General features: G+C 41.3%; 1 protein-coding gene across 1 annotated transcript in view; it reads left to right on the plus strand.

Annotated features, from left to right (window-relative positions):
- Window positions 1-18025, plus strand: part of LOC311027277 (exostosin-1) — a 225184-nt gene that overhangs the window by 12981 nt on the left and 194178 nt on the right. The gene's annotated exons all lie outside the window — the stretch shown is intronic.

The raw sequence follows: 18025 nt of genomic DNA on the forward strand, positions 1-18025 counted from the left end.
CTGTTTGTTGTTACTGATTGTTACTACTACAGTGTTTTTTGCAGTACTAGGTAAGGTTGTTGTAGCAAGTGCATTACACCATAGTTGGAGTTGAGTTTTTTTTATGGTAAAGAAGAGTCATTTTGTTTCAGTGTATAGTACTTTAAGTCTGAGATAGTGTTTATTTTTTATTTTTACATATTATTTAATTCATTTTATATAATATATTTTTCTCTTATTTATTTGCATTTTTCTTGTTTTTCAGTTCAAACTTATCGTGTTAAAAGAAATACCAGAGTTCAAAGTTCAATAAATGCTTGTTCTCAAATCAATGAATAATAGTCTTTAATAATCGTGATTACAATATCAATCAAAATAATCGTGATTATGATTTTTGCCATAATCGAGCAGCCCTAGCTTCACCCGCACCGGGATTTATTCCCGGAGCACCGGCTAGATCACCTAGCACCTGAACCGGTAAGTCCAGCTGTGCTCTCCCCGCTGTGTAGCAAAACGCTCCCTCTCGGATATCTCCTATCATCGTGCAGAGGAGTTTGGCCTATGCAAATGACTCCTTTCGTGATTCTAACAACAGGAGCTGAATCTGAACAGCCTGTAGGAGTGCCCGTGTACCAGTGGGTTGGCTGCAGAGACCATGCAGCAGTTGCTTGTTCTCCTCATTCTGGGAATTTACAGGTTCAGGGAGGACCAGTGTATAGGTATAGAGACCAGAGAAAACCTGTTTTTCATATTATGGGACCTTTAAGTTACTGTCTATTAAAGAGTGAGTTAAAACAATGGTGATTGATCATATGAGCTGCTAAAGAAAGTGCTTGTAAGTTTGCTGCTTTGCCCAGAAACAAGATGTGGCGAAATTCCCGCGCAAAATTCAAAATTAGTGAGGCTTTTTCTGTCAGTCAGCAGCGGTTGGTCTGCCCAGGTGGAGCTACTCATGGAAGCGTATGCTGCGTTTCATTGTAATCGGAAATCGGTAACTTCCAACTGCTGAGTCAGGCTCCCTCTAGTCTAAAGTGTTTGTCCGGCGCAGGTACATTTCATTACTGCTGACTCACAATAGAGGATCAACAGACAGAGAAAGGAGACCATTCAACTTCCAGTCTGAAGAAAAAGAAACAAAAAACTAATTGAAGTAAAGAAGGGCAAGTAATCAAGAAGGAGAGACCACCAACGAGGGAAAATGATGGACCTCCTTTCAGCGTGGAACATTTGAAGGCATCACACAGATGAGAGACAGTCGGCACTGTTCGTGATGAGGTCCCAGAGGTTCACCTGCAGTTCCATCTACTGCCAAAGAGGCCGCTAGAAGCGGAAACGGACTGCCATTTAAGTGTTTTTAGTGTTTTGGGTTGTCTTTTCCTTTATCTGCTACATGCAGTGTATATATATCAGAGGTGTATAAAGTACTTGAAAAAAATAACTAAGTAAAAGTATAATTACCATAACTGAAAATGACTTTGGTAAAAGTTAAAGTCACCTAAAGGAACTTGAGTAAAAGTCTTAAAGTAGCTCACATTAAATGTACTTAAGTATCAAAAGTATCTTGTGAAGAAATATACTCAAGTATCAAAAGTACAAGTACAAGTATTTTATAGTATGCATGAAAAGAAGCAAAACAACCCAAAATTATTTGGAATTTGCCCCCATCCCGAGGTAGCTGAACATAGTTCCCAGGTATGCCCACGGGTGACCGTCGTCTTCTGCCGAAGCTGTACGCTGTGCGTCTTCTGTGTCTCCCTCGTCGTCGAAATGGTCTGCGGCTGCCATGTTTCATGTTTGTAGTGCTGCTCGTCTCTGCCGCCCCGCGCGCATCCCGCATTTACCTTAAACTTCGCGAGAGTACCGTACGTGGTTCTTCTCGTCCTCTCGGACCCGCGCATTCCAGATAATTCTTTGATTATTTTAATTTGGAACGAGTAACGAGGTAGCAAATGTCAAAGTAACGAAGTAAAAGTATATTTTTTAACTTTTAAATGAAGTGAAGTAAAAGTAAAAGTCCTGATGAAAAAAAAACTCAAGTAAAGTACAAATCCTCAAAAAAAATACTTAAGTAGTGTAACGAAGTACATCTACTTCGTTACTATACACCTCTGATATATATTGAGTTCTCCCCGCTTTTCTTGCAGTCAAAGTCTTTTGCCGTGCAGTTTTATTTGAAATAAGTGTCTAATGTAGGGTTGTCACGATACCAGAATTTCAGTAGTCGATACCAATACCTGTGAATTTCCACGATTCTCGATACTAATTCGATACCACAATTTAAAAAAAAAAAACAACAGGACCCATGTACTTTTAAGTTCACTAATTTATTGAAAACTGCTTCAAACTGTCAAGTATTTAACACCACTGTGCTTTAAGATCTTTTTGCACAGAATTTAAATTGCAGTACCAGCTGCCAACAGACCTATAGCCATCCAGTATAAAAACAAACAATACTGTGCTTATAAGGCACTTGTCGGCCTATATTATTTAAATGAATATTTCTACACGCGACTCTTCGCACCTGTCTTGTCGACGAGCCGACGTGTTGTGCTTTCGCTCCCACCTGCTGAAGCCATTTTTTTCGAAGACGGCAAGTTTTCTTCTTCAGCGCCGCTTACTGCTCTGTGCTGCTCACACGCGTATACTGCCCCCGTCAGTTCCGCCAAGAATCGACACGGCTCGCCGAGTGAAAAGTTGTATATTCGGTTCTAACGATACCAGAAAAAAGCAAGTATCGAATTATTTTTTTCGTGTCGGCATCGAATTGGTACCGAAGTATCGGTTCTTGTGACAACCCTAGTCTAATGATAAAAGGTCTCGTAGCTTGCACAAATTTGTGATTCTGAATAGACTGACTTGACCTTCCATACTACCTTTTTATATGCATCAAAATGAGGTGTAGTTCAGTTAATTTTACAAAAAGGTCCATTACATTTGCTTAGTCGATCGTTGGAATCGTGGATGTTAAAATTTTCTTTCCAAATTGCCTGAAAAGCTCAGTTCATTGTTTTGACCTTTTGAAACACCAGCTAAGAAATGACTGTAACCACCGTTGCACGGCTTTCAATCGTATCGCATGAGCTTCATCTTTTAGGACGTTGCTTAGCCCAAATGACTTTACTGAAACGGTGCACTTCTGTATGCTGGCCTCTCTTAAACGGTTAATTTGGTGATTTCCTTTTTGGATATCCGACAGCACCCAACTGTGGGAAGCGGAAATAAATGAATCACGAATGTACTGACCTATAATAACAGTCAATTCATATGAAAGCCATCAGGATTTATAAACAAGTCATAAAATACTATATATACAGATGAAAATGGTTTGGAGAGCAGATTTTTTTTTCACAGGATCTTTAAGAGTTTCTTTGGGGCCTTTTAAGTGCCTGCAGATTCCTCAGCCAGCAGCTGAACTCATCAATACATCGAAGGAGCCTGCCAAGGCTGGCCGGAGGGTAAAAGCAAGCTCTATTGATCAGGTTTGACTGAATCACGGCAGCCAATCAGCAGATGAATAGAGGTTAATGGTTAATGGCACTGTGAAAGCCAAACTTGGCATTTAGTACGACGAGACCGTGGCTTTATTTCAGCTTGACCCTGTGACAGTCTTAACGGGGAAGAGAAGTTCATGTACCAAAGGGTGAGCAGCGACATTTGTTGGGTTGATTCGGGTAACTTCTAGTCTCCAAACCGTGCAGAATAACTGGAGGCTTTACTTCAGTAAATCCCAATCCCATTGGGGTGTTTTCATTTTTCATGTAAATGAATAAATATATACAATACATCGTTTCAGATTAAAGGCATAGTTAAATGTTGCTTAAGCGTTGCCAAGAGAGGTTGGAAGGAGATATATACACGTTTCTAAAACGCAGAGACAGCACATCAGTAACTAGCATTTGTATGCTACTCTAGCTACTGAAGGTATGCTGAGTGACAAGTGTTGCTTTTTCTTCTTAATGATTGTAATGGTAAATAAATACCTGCATGACTTTACAGGAACAGTGTTGTTCCTTAATTTAATTGTCTTCCGTTTCAATCACTAGGTGATGTGTTCTTTTTATAATATGATCTGTTGACTTCTAGCTTCTATCTTTACCCTTTAACCTGTTTTTGCTGCTGAATCAGTTTGACATCCTGGATATATCCAATCGTAGACCCTGCTTCTATCTATTGAGGGAGTACAGTTAGTGACAGTGTGGGCTCCATAGTAACTGAACTGGCAGCAGGGGCTGATGCTTAGTGAAGAGTAAATTTGGCGAGGATGGGTTTTTATTGATTATTAATTCTACTTTTACTTGTTAAGAAGAGCTCTTTCTTTCATGTTGTAACAACGTACATGATGTCACTTAAAAACGACTGTAACAGAAGCATTTTGCAAACGGAGAGCCAGAAATTGTTCTCAGGAGTTGGTGGAGAACAAAAACGGAGCTAAAAGAGAGACGATGTTAGACTAGTATTAGCAAACTGTCCAGAAACGCTAATCGAAATGATTGATAATGGTGTTTCTTAACAATGTGTAAATTAGCAACTGCAATATCACCCTAAAAAACACTCACCATCCACTCAGTCAAGCAGGCAGCCGTGATGTTTTCTATCAAATTTGGGGGGGAAAAACGCTAAGTACAATATACATGTTGACATTTAAATTAGCAGATATAGTTTGCTCAGTTTTCCCAGATGTTAAATTTAGGACGTTGAAAACAACAAATCCTTCTGGCTGCTCCACTTTGCTTGATCTCTCTGTATCAGAATAAAAGCTCAAACTCTGAGAAACGATAAGTGCCCATTCCTCACCGCTCCCGTTTGACAGTCGTAACAACGCACGCCGGCGGAACAATCTCTCCGTCTGGGAAAGCAACAGCATGTGATGCCGCGCTGTCTGTCTGCAGAAAGGATGTCATTTTCTGCAGCCGCATGAAGTGTCGCCACTCGGCCCCACATCACTTGCTTTTCCTCGTTTTTCCTTTTTTTTTCACCTCTTCCACGACCATCTCTCCGCCGAACGCACTCTAATTTCTCTGTTGTCGTCCTTTCTTTCTCCATCTCTTTCTCTATATCCATTTGTCAGTCAAGAGCTAACGACCAGTTGAGTCGAAGTAAAGGTGTGCCGGTCACTCCAACCCTCCATCGCCCGGTGAGACCGAGAGGACGGAATTAGGGAGGCAGTAGAATAGTGGCAACACAGCGTGGCAGGATGGATTGCACTGTGAATCTATCACACACACGCGGCTCTTTAGAATGAAAGAGAGAGAGGGGGGATATCAGAGAGAAACAAAGAAGTGTTGGTCTTGTATGACTTCTCATTTGCTGCGTGTCACATGTCTCCATTGAGCTGAGGCAAAAGGTCCGAATTTGCTAAATATTTCTAAATGTAACTCGCATACGTTACAGCAGTCGTATCCAATCCTTCAATCTTCTTTACAAATGTGAATCCTCTGCTTTTAGTGTTTCCATTTTATATTTTATATGATTTTGTACTGATTTCAGAGTGAAATATTGCACTCTCTACAAAAATACATTTGTTTCACAGTAACGGTTGCTAGTTATTTTTTTTAAGATAAAGATTTGACAAGAATAACATGATTACATTTATAAACGCAACACAATGTTAAAGATTTAAGTGGATTCCAAACTTTTGGGCTTGTGACCTTTTGGGGGGGGGGGGGATCTGGTTGGTGCTTCAGATACAAACTTGGTTTCAGAGATTCTGGTCTGAATACGGTTTGTGTTCTTTGCATTTTCACTGTTTGTTGGTGAATACAGTCGTTGTCGTTGGTCCAGTTAAGGTCTGGAGTTAAGAGCTGGTCATCGTTGAGGTTGGGGCGAGCCCGTAGAGAATCAATGTTAAACCGATGTTACGTCTTCACAGCGTTTCTGTTCTTGAAGAAGGAAAAAAACTGCATCAAATCATTATAAATACAAATTTCGATGTGTATTTACACAATACATGACACCTCATGCACTATGTGTGCTGTCGGTTCTCCTTAGCCAAAGGTGTACACACACACACACACACACGCACTCACACACACACACACACACACACACACACACACACACACACACACACACACACACACACACACACACACACACACACACTCTCTCTCTCACACCCTTCCTGCTGCAGGCGTAACCAGTGAGAGTTGAGAGTCTCTTTGCAATTAATTATTTTTTAGCAGCTATATTTATTCTGCTTGTGTTTGAGTTCTGGTAACATCGCCTGCAGTAAAAATGCCTTGACCTGACTATGATGTATGATTGTTATTATTTATCTATTCATTTTCACAAAATCACATTTGGTCGTTTAATGTCATTTTAGGAACAAATGAAACATTGCGTGGACTTTGATGATTCCACTTTCTTAGTTATCTTCCAGCGTTTTCATTTAAAATCCTATTTTTCAGAATGCAGTATGTACATTAAATGAAAGTTTTACAGATCTCTAGAAAAATCAAAATAAAGTTAATAGAAAGCGTCTGGAAATGAATGTTCAGGGACAATATTAAACATCAAGCAAATGACATTCATTTCAAGAGGGGAACTTACAATTACATAAACAAAGATTTTATCCATTTTATACCAATGTTTTCATTTCTGTTTGAGTAGCTGAATTATTTCAATTAATTTTTCAATGGAGTTTTTATTCAAGAATACAATGAAAAACAAAAAAGATTTATATTTTAGCAATAAAGTATCCTGTTCCGTTTTTTTAAAGCAATTTTTGCAAAATAAGTAGATGCCGGCAATAAAGTATCCATCCATAAAAAACCCTGGATTAACAATAAAACAATAAAAAACAATAAAATATTTATTGTCCCATAAACAAACCTGCTGCTTTGTTCATTATTTAAACTTGGATCATGAGAGTTGCTCCTGTGTACACACACACACACACACACACACACACACACACACACACACACACACACACACACACACACACACACACACACACACACACATGACAAGGTGGGATCAGCTTAATTAAAAAAAGCCTTAAAAAAATTGTAAACCAGGAGAATCTAAGCATCAAGAAGGGACTTTAGCAGTGAACCGGCACATGCAGCTGTTTCTTGTTAATGCTGACAAACACACACACACATTCATATATATATAAAAAATATAAAGTGTATGTACACACACACAGCACCGTGTGCCGGAGGGAGGCGGCTGCTTAATAGTTTCAGTATCGCCGCCATAAGCTCTTCTCGCTCCATAACTCTGTCAGCAGGGATTTACAGCTCATTGGCTCTCATTATGAAAATGTGATATTGCACTTGAAACCCCTCCGGCTGCTCTTGGCCTATGGACTTCTGCAGTGTCATGGTTTGGAGAACTGCCGGCAGCCTCCTCATCCTGATGGTCCAGAGAGGCGGACACACATAGTTTATCCTACTTTTTTGGGGGTTTGTTTTTATTCAGGGAAAATGCTACCAAACATTTTGTCTCATGACCCTCTTCAGGGCTGGAGAACGGGACAGAGAGGTGTTTCCTGATCAGTAGTGAAACAGACACCCCACAGCCTTTTAGTCAAGATTTTGGGTGGAATATCACTTTAACTCAGTCAAACTTCAGGCCAGACTATTTTGGTCGTGTTGAGGCTTTTGTCGCTTGTATTGTCTGAACAGCAAAAAGAGTTCAAGACGCTGAGGGGCCATGTCGGGACTTGAGGAGTTGGCAGTGAGAACTGGTTGGTTTGGTCTATAAAATGTAAGAAAAAAGTACCAAATGCCAGGATGACGTCTTCATTCCTGGTTTTGTCGGATCAACCGCTCAAATATCCAAGATTTACCTTTTTTCTTCATCACAAAGACAAAGAAAAAGCCGTAAATCTTCACATTTGGGAAGTTGGCCCCAGCAAATGCATCTCATTTTGGAGACACTTGAAGTATTTTGAGCATTTATTACAGACAGGAGAGCGGCAGTGCGTCACACTACAGAAGCTCTTAATTTAACGGACTAATCGGCTCCACAGACATGCCCTCCCTACACATGCATGACTCACACACTCAAAAGTGTCCCCCTTTTAAAGTGTGTGTGTGTGAGTGTGTGTGTGAATATGATCAGAATAGATGAACTCTTATCTGTTTCTCTCGGCGGGCAGATAGAGCTGGATAACTGTAGCTTATCACATGCTTACACACTCGACACCCCAGCAGTCTGCTGCTTGCTTCTCTTCCTTTCGTCTCCTCTCGCTTTCCCTTTTTTCCTTCCTATTCTTCTATTCTCATTTCCCTTTTCCATCCCCTCATTATTCCTCCTTTCCTTTCCTTTCCTCTCCTCCCATTTCATCACCTCTCCTCCTTTTCTGTTCATGTGTCTTTCCTCTGTTATTTTAGTTTCTCTTCCTTTCCATCCATTTCCTTTCATTTCCTTTGTTCCTCCTCCCCTTCACTTCATCCACCAGTCTCCTCCTTCCCTCTCCTCACCCGATTACCTTTCTGTTCATTTTCTCATTTTCATACCTTTTTTCCTTCCGCCTCTCCATCCTTTCCTCTCATATCATCCTTTCCGGTCTAATCGTTCCTCCATTCCTCTCCTTGTGTCCTCCCCTCATCTGCTCTCCTCATTCATCTACTTTCATTGTTTCCCAAAATTTCCATACCGTCTTTCTTCCTTTCCTTTCCTATCATCCTCTGTGTTCCTCTTACCTTATCTTGTTTCCTCCCGTCCCTCCTCTTTTTTTCCTCTTACGCTCTTCCTCACCTTGTTTCCCTTTTTTTCTATTCCTCCTTCCTCTTCTCCGACTCCTATCTTTATTTTCCTTTCATCCTTCCCCTTATCATCCTCTTGGTATCGTGTCTCCTCCAGCTTCTTTCTTTCCTCCACCCACGTCCTGTTTTTTTCCCGTCCATCACTCTTCCAAACCTTTCCTCCCTCCTGTCCTTTCCTGCTCTCTTCTTTTCACTCCATCTCCATTTAGTTATCGGCTCATTTGTTATCATTATTTCCCTCCGTTGGTCCTCACTCTTCCTTCAGTCACTTCCTCTCTCTCTCTTCCTTCTCTCCCCATCACAGCGTGAGGTCCGGTGTCGGTCTTGTGGCATGACAGCGGCGTTGAGAGCGGGTCATTTCAAGGTTGGGATCAAACCGAAATAGGGCCGTGTGTGTGTGTGCGCGTTTGTGCGTGTGTGTGTCCATGTTTCGCATGTGTGTGCGTGTGTGTGTGTGTGTGTGTCTGCATGACGCCTGTTAGTTCATACTTACATGCTGAGAGTTTGATGTGCCTGAGGCAGGAGCTGCCCACACACAGACACACACACACACACACACACACAGACACACAGACACACACACACACACACACACACACACAGAGTTAATATTGCCTTGGGTGTTGGTGAGGTGAAAATGAGGCCCTTTGACTCCTGACAGCAGAGTCGTAACAGACGGTTTCTCCGTCTACTCTTCTCTATGTGATATAAGTGTATTTGTACTGTAATACGTAAGTGCCGTGCTATGTTTAGATGAACCTCCTTAGCTCTATTATTTATAAAGGGTTCATGTATTTAAAACCTTTAATTTAAAACATATTTTTCCTGACTTGAGAGGACAAGGGCGTAAAGATTAAAAGCCATTTTGAGGCTGCATACAGTAATGCCAACATGTATAAACTCCACAAATAAGCTATAAGCTCAGACACACTGACCATGCAGCCTGTGGCATTAAACAAAGGAAAAAACTTCATCAATTTTATTAACAGACACAACAGCAATTTCTTCATAGGGTTATGCAGTCTTTTTCTGTCCTCCTCAACCCTTTAAACAACTGAACTTTTTTTTCGCCCACTTGGGGGCAGCAGAAAAATATGTGAACAGTGTATCGACATATGATCACCTTTAAAGTTGGTATGGATAAACTTTGTAAGGAAACTGTTGCTTATTTACACAATCAGTTTTTATAGCTCCATTTATGGTCTATTTATATATATATGGTATATTTTCAGATCAAATGAATAAACCGTTTCATTTCCTATAAAGTCTTCACAGTAAAAGTCCCCGTTGAAGAATTAGTAGACTGGTTAGAGACTATTCTTCAATCAAACAAGTAGATTGAAGAATAGGCGGCATATTTTCCTATAAAAGCTTTTAATTTCAAGCAGCAAAATCCTGAAAGAGGAGGTGTTCCTTCCTCTCTTCCCTTCGCTCTCCTGGGCTAGGGTTTGTCATGGGGTCCACCACAGGTCTGGCTGATGGGATCCCAGTTCAAGCAAGATCCCACCTCAGAATAAACCTTTATGGCACTAATGTCCTGGCATGATTGAATCACAAAAGTCATATTGCAAAGAGAAATCTAACCATATGCTCTGTTAATTCCTTAGTTTTTTATTTATTTATTTATTTTTTACCAATTTGATCTCATCCAATTTCTCTGTTTCTGACAAACATGGTACAAGAGCAGGAAGTTAACTGAAAACATGTGGTCTCATTTCAATCCAAACAGACCAACATTCACTTATTTGCATGGGGATTGTAAGCACAATGTGTTTCAGGTTGGGCTCTGTCTGTTCTCCACGCCGACTAATAAAAGTGAAGTATTCCTGTCGGTGATTGTGCTGCTGTGTTAGCAGATCTAACCTGTTCTAGTAATTGACTTGATGGGGCCATATGTTGTTCCTGCTGACTGTGGCACACATCGCACACAAAGTGTGCTGCTGCTGTTTGACACCCTGTCAAACAGCAGCAGGGTATTTTGTCTCGGCGGCTACTTCTGCAGCTCGACTCGTGTTTCCCTCTGATTCCTGCCGTCATCCTGTTCCCAGAAAAGAAAGCAATGAAGAAAGAAAGAGAGCGAAGAGAACAACTACAGAATATCTAAGACATTTACAGCTCACTGAAGCCCGACTGGCAGATAAAACATGTAAATGAGACTAATGAGCATCGGTGAGGCACAGTGTGTCGCTTCATCTTCTAGCTTTTGTTATGAATATATGTAGAAGTTGAGTTGCAGGGACCGTGTGCTTTTTGATAGTTTGTTTATTGAATAGAATCGTTTCATCCTCTCTGCAGACGCCAGGTAAGGGGTGTGCTGCTCTGGCAGATGGTCCCTCAGTTAGTGGCTTGCTGTAGCAGCTAGCATTTAGCCAGCGCAAACCGTCTGATTCTGGGGGTCTGACCCAAAGTTTCTATTGGGGCTGCATTAAAAAAAAAATCCAATTCATATCAATCTTCATTTGAAAGATCCCATATCAATTCATGAAATCCTGAGATTGATCTTTTAATACATGCTATTTCCTGTATCCTCTGTGTTGGACTTGCACGACCGCTGACATGAGATCTGTCGCCGCAAGAGACGGTCGAACCAATGGCAGAAGCTGCTCTGCTGCTTGCATGTCCGGCAGCGTTTTTGAAATAAAAAAGAGAGAGAAAAGGATGAGGACAGAAGAGACAAAAGCAAAGGCTTATGCAAGATGTGCAAACTAGAACCGGCTGACCAGCTAACCGCTAAAAAAATAAAACAAAAACAATAACTGCAGTGCACTTACCATGAAATACGTTTGCCGCAGGCTTCACAAACTTCTCCACACTTCTGCCAAGAACGGAAAGTTAACCAGAAGCCACACAAATCCTTTTATTCACAAATCTCAAAGTGAAAACGTGTCCGTGAAAACTTTGTGGTAAATTTCTGCAGCTTGTTTTGACAGCAAACGTGCTAATCTCCGGCTTCTCCCCGCTCACGGAGCCTCGCGTGCCGCGATGACAGCAGTTTGTCTTTCTACTAACTTCTCTTTTCAGTCCTGCTTTGCGTGTGTGTGTGTGTTTGTGTGCATGTGTATGTGAGTGTGTGAGGCATCGCCACGGTCTCCTGTGAACTCGTCTGCTGCTGGCCTTCTTGTGGTTTTGTTTATTTCACGCCATTTCACGCACTTGTTCCATATATGCATGAGCAAACGCACACACACACACACACACACGCACACACAAAATAATGCAATTTTATCTCCCCTGCTCAAGCGATGATACAACCCCCTCTGAGTGCCACGCTGATTGGCGATCGGAAACTCAGACACTCAGTGAGCGTTCAAAGTCCGTTCCGTTTGTAAACGCTGAGGGCAAATTGGCCGAGGCCTCTGTTCGGGGGCTAGAGAATTAGAAAGCAGTTTAATCGTCTAATCTCCATTCTTATCACCTCCTACTAACTCAGGTGTGTGTGTGTGTGTGTGTGTGTGTGTGTGTGTGTGTGTGTGTGTGTGTGTGTGTGTGTGTGTGTGTGTGTGTGTGTGTGTGTGTGTGTGTGTGTGTGTGTGTATTCAGTCTCTACTCCCATCACACACTCATTGGGCTGCTCTCTTTATGCAACACGAATGTTTAATGTAAAAACATAAACATAGATAAACATACAGCACACCAACATTAGGGGGTGAGGATCAATACAGTATAGGATATTGATATTTTGTGTCGCAATATTGTATCGATTCACGCTCGGCAATTATCAATCTTATTGTAGAAACTAGAAAAATACTCAACGCAGGTGAAGACTGGGGGATTGGAAGGAACAAGCGTTGTTTAGTAGGTCTGCTTGACTGACAAACTCATTTTGCTGCAATAAAAAGTGAGATGAACCTAATTACATTTTTTATAAATCACAATGTATTGTAATACTTGCAATGAACGGAATATTTATATTATCGTATTGCAGAGCCTCTGGTGATTCCCACTGATAATAAACATGTTTATAATATGAAAACAGCCGCTTCCCATTTGATATCATGGTCCTGGCATTGTGGAGATTGTCCCATTTCAGAATAATGTATACTAGATTATTGTTATATGATTATTGAAGCATTAAGATGTACTTTCATGTTGCAGCTGGTAAAGGTGGAGATCTTTTTTTAATTATGATTATTATTATACAATATATTGCTATAAGGGATTAATAGTCTAGAATTATAGTGGCGTAGAAGTATGAAGTAGCATGAAATGGAAAAACCCAATTAAAGTACAAATGCCTTAAAATTTGACTTAGGTTTTCAGTAACATTGGAGGAATCAGCAAGAATACACTATATGTAAGAAAAATGATCTGCCATAAATACCCAGGCAAGTGTCGCAAACTCTTGATTAAGCTAGTTAGCAGCACTACCTCCAAAAGTCCCTAAATCTAGCGAGAAGTTGCTGTTGTTGTTTTCGTATGTGGTCACAAGTAACGTACTGGCTTAAAAGTGTTTTTAGAAAACAAGAAAAAAATGCCCTTTTTTTTATCCAATACCTGTATGTATATGTGCACTTTGTTTGTGTTTAATATGGAAGAAGATATTGCAGCTATCAAGTCAAATGTTCAATGTTGTTTTTGCACCATAACCAAATCCACAGGAAATGACTTGGCTTGTTTACGACTCTTCAACACTTGTTTACTTCAGCTCTTTGCCATTTGGCTCTGAGCAGATAGTGTACAATTGGTTTGTGTGCTGGGAGCGGCTGTCCACAGACTCCTATGAGGATCCTGCCGAGAGCCGCGAGGGCTCCGACAGATGGTTTGGAGGACCAAAACAATGCGCTGCTGAAGGCTGCACATGGAGCTGCAGGCTGGACTGTTGATTCTCAGTGGGATCAGCAGGACTAGAAACCTTTCATTGAAATCAATGTTCAGTCGGTCGTTGTAGCTCAGGGAACGTTCAGAGCGTTCAGGACTTTAGTTTAGTTCAGAGCGTTGTTGGCTTCCTTTCCGTGACATATTTTACACTGAAATGTAATATTTGAGTTACAAGTGGGATTGCCTCGATGTAGATACCGACAATGATTCATCAATCGTGGCTGAAGTAACCACTTTTGTCGCTTTGTACATGTTGTGAGCGCCCAGATACATTATTTGATCATCAATTATTTTGGCCAGGATAATCGTCAACAACTTTTTCATATCGTCCCATGCCTACGCTGGCGAAGCAGTGATACGGACGCGGTTGAAAATCAACTTTCCGTTGAGTGAATAAGACCTGAACCACATTGTTTTGGAAGTCAAAGTTTTCACTTACTTTTGACTGTTTTTACCAGGTCAGATTTTACCTGACATTTTCCTTCTTGTTGCGTGATAGATGTGAAAGAAATGCTAAATCACCTAAAAATACAACCTGGTGGATATAATGCAGGGTTTAGCTTTGCTGTGAAGTGAATACACTTCTGTATATCGCGTGTGTCCCTGCTAGATAACACACACACACACACACACACACACACACACTGCGAACACGTCATGTCTCCGACGCGATTTCCAAGGTGAAAAGTATCTAACATGGAACACTTTCTTTAGCTCTACGGTGTTGACTCATCCATCACACTCACAGCAGTCTACAACAGACGCTTTTATTTTTACTCCATTTCTTAAGTTATGATTGAATCTGAAAATGTTTTACTGGCAGACGGATGAGCATCGTGTGCCAACTTAGCTTTAGATCCCTGATTCCAGAATGTCCAACTATCCTCCAGTGTAACCCAGGCTTTAAGTTATGAAACCACATAATGGGAATCAGACCGGGATTCAGTCTTAACTGAGAATGTGTGTTTTTTTTTTTTTTAAATGATTCCTCCGCCTTTCCACCTACGTTGATATGAGCTGTATGCGCACAGTCTGACCCTGTGGCTTCGCAGATATCGAAGTTTAGCAGCTTAAAATTGCGAGAAGTGCTGCAGGGAAGTAGGAAGGCATAAAATGGAAAAGTGGAGAGTGTCGGTGTCAGCAGTGGGATCATATTTACATGCTCACACTTGTACAGCACAAAACAGCCTGAAGTCGGCCTCTGCCTTGTGTCTGTGCTCTCACACTCCACCGGATCGGCAGTGCCGCATCTAAGGGCCGTCTGTGAGCCGTTATTTCAGGCGTCTGGAAGAAAATCTACAACCCATTTTCTGTACCGACAACGTGAGGTACTGGCAGGAGAAGAAATCAGATTCTTTCCTGGTGATTTGGAGTCGCACTTTTTGGAGGGACTCACAAGGGACGGATTAAAAAAACTGATTTTTATTCCATTTTGGTCATGCTTCCAATATGCTGGATTAGACTCTCGCTGGCTGGTAAACGCCCACATCTTTTAAAACTTCCTGTCTCAAGTTTGTAACATGAGCTTTCTGTTAAAGATGTGTCTTGAGACTTATCTTACTTAAAATACACTATACAGTTTTCTCTCCCGCCGGCTGCACACAAGGTGAACCACAGTCCATATCTGGGCTGTTTAACAGCACCACAAATTACATTTATACAACCACAATAACACAATCATATTAATTAGGGCGATGTCATTTTTTTTGTCATGTTATGTATTTTTCACATTTATTTGGGAAGGAGTTTATTTTAACAATCAGAACGGGGCCTGATTGAGAAAGAACTTCAAGATCCCTATAAAGATTTTACAGAGTAAAACTAAACAACTAAACTTCTTATATATTAGCAACCTAATTGAGTTCACTAATGTAACTTTCAAGTTAAGAAAGCAAGGATACCTACAACTACTCAGGGGCAATATATGGAAAAATCATCCAATCACCAACCTTCAAATGGCATGAATGATTAATGTTTCGTATAAAACCTGGCAATGTCAGATTCTAGGTCTGTTTCTGGGTCCTAAATTTGCTGCAGCTCTAATTTTTGCCTGGTTTTTACTCCATAGAACATTCACAGGTACTGTAGTATTTAAGGTGGTCGAATGGTGGCTGAAACACTGTCACGCCTTTCTTAATCCAGGAGAAATATTGCAACGTAACATTCTGATAACTTAGCCACTTGAGTCTCCTTTCTGCTTGGATATGAATCAGGATTTAGCTCCGACGTAGTCTAAAGAGCAGCGACTCATTGCCTGCAACAGTAATGAAAAGTTGAATAAACACGTGCACATATTCACATTTATTCACACACCCACACACACACACTCAGACAGACACACTTCTCTGGAATGCGTCTGCATGGATGCTGGCCAATTACAGGTCATGATCAATGGCCTTGTCATGCTGCTGCAAAAGGTCACTCATGTGCACACGCACACACACAGACAAACACACAGACAAACACACAGACAAACACACAGACAAACACTTAACCGTCATCCCCCGGCAACGTGAGGTCAGGACCATCCATCAGGATTCGTGCAGTTTTTTTGTTCCAGTGTCGGAGTAAAGATCTGCCATCTCACCGCTCGCCAGGCCGACTTTTTAAATGCCTCTAAAAGTGAGGTGGAATTGCGAACGCCTTAAGAGAGCGGGAGAGACGCACACACACTTATATGGGGAAAGAGACACAAGAGGAGCAGCCACCAGGGCAAAGAGGTAAATAAATCACGTCAAGGTTGTGGCCTTCCCGCGTGGAGAAAACACTGACGCCCCGTCTGCAGCGCGAGGGGGTCGGGGTGGAAACTTTTAAATGCGTGCGAGCCGCTCGTCACCGGCGCCTGACGCACTCTTACAGTGGGTGCGTTTAGGATCGACGGAGGAGGTGAAGAGTGATGCTTTAAAAATGCCTCTCCAGCTGTGCGTTGGGGGGAAAATGGAGCTGGCTGTCATTTGCATTTGTATCTCAAGGACGAGAGTAACATTAACCGAGCGTAAGGGATCACTCTGACGGCACACACGCACTCTGAAATACACACACGTGTTCGTGTTACTATACAAACGAGGTCCTTCTGCTGGTTTTATTTCCAGCCCTGCCGTTTAAACCCTGATATCTCGATGTGCTGAACTCATCTTCCCCTCTTTTCAAGTGTTTTAATAACCTAGATAAACAATGTTAAGGAGGCAGATCACTCCAGTCTCCAATGTCAAATTCCTTTTTTTCTCCTTTTTTCCCTTCTTTTTTACATCCAACCAAACACCAAATGATTGGGGCAAAATGACACCAGCGAAACTAATCCAGGGAAGCCATTAAGTTTCCTCGCAAAACATATTGTTGCTTTGAAAATGAGCAGCATATAAATATGATTTGCACACGACAGGGTCGCAGACATTCCCCCCGAACCGGACTCGCTTAAAGACGAGGCGAGCAATCATCTCAACACGGAGGTCACCGACAAAATCATTAGCAGTAAAAGAGGAAAACACCTCCTGTCGTACTAAATGTGTCTGGGGGAAAAAAGGGGGTTATAGATGGTATAAAAGGAGGAAACACTGTGAGCGTTTAGCTCAACAACCTGTCTGCCTTTATCCAAAAACACAGGATCAGTAAAGGAGACGGAGATGAGAAGAGTTTAAGAGTAACAGAAAGAGAGCTTAACAAACAGAACATTAAGAGGTCAGATATTGTTGAATTAATCAGAGCTCTGCGAAGAAACGCCTGTCTAGTACGAGTCTCGGAGATGATAAAGCCTTCACAAACACACACACACACACACACACACAAAACAAAAAGTTAGGGATATTTGGCTTTCGGGTGAAATTTATGGAAAATGTAAAGAGTTCACATTACAGTGATATTATATCATGAAAGTAGGACATTTAAGTAGAAGCATGCAATGGTAATTTCCTCATCTCAAACAACATATTGAAACAAAAGCCAGTAACAGTGGAGAGCAGAGAAGTGGACGCCAAAGGACGTCCTCTTCTCTGCCTTTCTGGGACTCTTCCAGTCTCTCTGTGTCTCTGTTGCAACCTGCTGATGACACTCTGTGACACTCTAAGCTCTGACAACATCCTGTTTGAAGCCTCACAATGGCGAGGTACTGTTGATCAATTTGTTAGGTGTCTTCTTGGTCTCATGATGTAAAAATATCAACAGCATGACGAAGAGGACTGTTTAAATACCAATTCTAATTGAACCAGGACATTGATTGGACGATTCAAGGATCAAAAACCTGTTTTGAATTTTGCTGTTCAGCTCCTTGGTAGTACTAAGTACTCCAAGTACTGAAACATTGAACAGTTGGACATGTGCATTCAACAGTTAAGAGAAGGTTCAATTAAGTTCACCTGTAAAGGTTATAGTGCATTTTAGGTTCATCCTGAAATTTCACCTGAAAGCCAAATATCCTTAACATTAATATACAGTATGTGTGTATGTATATATATATATCCCTTCTTTTACATGCACCTTGATCGGCTGTTGATGCACAACAACAGAGTGTGAGC

This window comes from Eutrigla gurnardus (assembly GCF_963514095.1).
Source record: "Eutrigla gurnardus genome assembly, chromosome: 16".
NCBI classification, from domain to species: domain Eukaryota; kingdom Metazoa; phylum Chordata; class Actinopteri; order Perciformes; family Triglidae; genus Eutrigla; species Eutrigla gurnardus.